At 47.5% G+C, this 2,622-nt stretch overlaps 1 pseudogene; it reads right to left on the bottom strand.

The window, feature by feature from the left end:
* Positions 1-1,652: 1,652 nt before the first annotated feature.
* Positions 1,653-2,098, bottom strand: LOC148005533 (ubiquitin-conjugating enzyme E2 variant 1 pseudogene; annotated as a pseudogene).
* Positions 2,099-2,622: the final 524 nt, after the last annotated feature.

Genomic DNA, 2,622 nt, shown 5'->3' with positions numbered 1-2,622 from the left:
ACTGATATACCTATCACAAAATCCTGCATGAAGTCACCATGACTGAAAATAGGAATAGAGAAGGCTTAAAAAATTGTACTTCATTAAAGCTTGACATGTCCACGATTCCTCTCATTAAAGTAAGCTCATATGTGGGAAAAGATACTTCAAATCAATCAGTTGAGGATTTGCATTATTCTTATACTATCAACTCAGCTCATTTACATTCTACCACTGTGAGCAAATTCCCTCCCCAGGTGACTGCCCTGTGGTTATTATCATTGTCTTTTTGAATTTTGCTGTACATAAGGCCAGTTTGAAAAATTTGAAACTTAATGAGGCTTGAATGGACTAAGAAAGAATCACCAGTGTTTCATTTGCTCAGTCCTTTTTTTTTTTCCTTTGCAACACCTCCAATTGCCTTTATTTCAGTATGCATCCACATTTCAACATTTAGTGGTCCTGAGCAGAGTGGGGAGCTTGTCAATGAGCCAGGAGCCAGGCCCACCTATATGCAAAGGATCTGTGAACATGGTGACACAGAGCTCCTCTGTGTCCCTGCCCAGGGTCTGAGGAGCAACACTGAAACCCGAGTTGGCAGAGTCAGGGCCTCGTGCTCCAGCTGTCAGACTCCACTCCAGACCCAGTGGGTGATCAGGGTGACTGAGAGCCCTGTTCAAACCTCTTCAACTTGTAAAAACAAAGCAATTATGGGAAAAGGAACCAACTCAGAACCATGTGCACCCAGGACTCTCCACATGGCCTTTCTCTAGGCATATATCCAAGGACCCTGAGCGGTGGCCCGTCTGAGTCGCCCTGTGACTGCTCTGTTCACCTCTAGACCTGAGCTCAAAGCTCAAGAGCTGATGGTGGTGGCAGGGCCGCAGACCCAGCGCTCCCTTCCCAGGCTGGTGGCAGGTGAACAAGTGTGGTCCAGAGCTAAGGGAGGGAGGCCAGGCTTTTTCAACCTCATCTGATGGCTTCTGGCCACAGCAAGTGTTGGGTGATGATGGGCAACAAGGGACTTGAGGAGGGGAATGCAGCACCCCTTGATAAAGGTAGGGAGACTGGAAGCTCTGAATTCCCCACCCACGGCCAATTTCAGGGGAGGGGAGGTTACAATCTAAGCTTTGACCAAGGGTGGGAGTGGAGGAGTGGGGACCATGGCTCGGATGGGGTAATCACTTAAGACTTAAGAAAGCATGGGTACAGCCAGAAAACCCCAAGCCTAGTGGTGGTCAGTCCCACAGCTGCTACCTGAAACCTCCCCATCTATTCTAAGGGCCACCACACAGCTGTGGCAGAGGGCGGGGCGGGCAAAGGCATACCCAGGCCAAGTGCCAGCAGCAGGTGATTGTGTGAGACGTGTCTGTCCACAGTTGCGTTAGCTGTGCCCACCACTCCCAAAGGAAACCGATTTCAACACACCTTATTGATCCCATAAGTTCAACCAGGCAGACAGCAGTTATACTCGACAGATGATGTTACACAGCACAAATTAGGTATTTAAAATTGACAAGAAGTTAGTATCAGAGCAGTGTCTCAGGATGAAGTCTAAATGGGGCTTCCTCTCCAGTACTTTGAGGTCTACAGATGGATCTAGAAAATTCACTACTGTGGAAGATGAAGACCTGACATGGTTGGATGGGGAAGGGAGGCCGGGGCCTTGGTGACTAATGGCTGTAACACTGTCCTTCTGGTGGCTGTGGCAGCTTCATGTTCTCTTTTGACATCATCAAGCGCCAAGTTCCTGCAGGATGACTTTGATGCTGTGGGAATTCTGTCACTTTGCCAGCACTGCCATGGCTCGTGGATCCACCACTCCATTGGAACTGCTCACGCCGTTCATATTGACTCTTGTTACAAATCTCACAGACTGGGATGCTTCTGGATACTAGCGTGGCCCACACTCTATCTTAAGGCTGCATATTCGGTTTTCATAAATTGTTTGTGGAAGCCCAATTATCATGCCTGTCCATCTTGTGAGTGTCTTGTCCTCATCGTCCTCCAGACCCTAGCTAACTGTGCTGTCACCTACTCCTTTCTGGCCTTCTTCCAGCCCTTCCAACAGTCAGAAATCTCGAAGGACTTTTACTCCCGAGCCTGGGGTGGCTGCCATCTTGCGTCGCTATCACTCGAAGTCAGTCCTTCCTTTCTTCCTCTACCCCTAGGTCCTTAGCTCCTTCTCTCTCTCTCTCTCTCTCTCTCTCTCTCTCTCTCTCTCTCTCTCTCTCTCTTTCTCTCTCTCTCTCTCTTTTTACCACAGGGTCTCATAAACCCCATACTTGCCTGAAGCTCACTCTATATCCAGTGATGACCTTGAATGTCTGATATTCACCAATAAAGTATAGATACGAACAACCATGCCTGATCTTGTACAGTTTTGGAACTCATCCAAGGGTGTCTTCAATACTTGCATGTAGCTTGTCAAATGAGCAACTTACCAAATCTCTTCCTGTTTCTTCCTTGTTCCCTTCCTTCTTTCCTTCCTTCCTTCCTTCCTTCCTTCCTTCCTTCTTTCCTTCCTTCTTTCCTTCCTTCCTTTGTTCATTCCTTCCTTCGTTCCTTCCTTCCATGCTTTCTTTCTTCTCTTCTTTTATTTTCCTTCTGTTCTTTCTGTTCATGCATTTTGTTTTCATTTTG

The sequence above is a fragment of the Rattus norvegicus genome, chromosome 5, assembly GCF_021556685.1.
Source record: "Rattus norvegicus strain SHRSP/BbbUtx chromosome 5, alternate assembly SHRSP_T2T, whole genome shotgun sequence".
NCBI classification, from domain to species: Eukaryota; Metazoa; Chordata; class Mammalia; order Rodentia; family Muridae; genus Rattus; species Rattus norvegicus.
The sequence above is the reverse complement of the archived record's forward strand: the minus strand, read 5'-3'. Positions and strand labels throughout refer to the sequence as shown.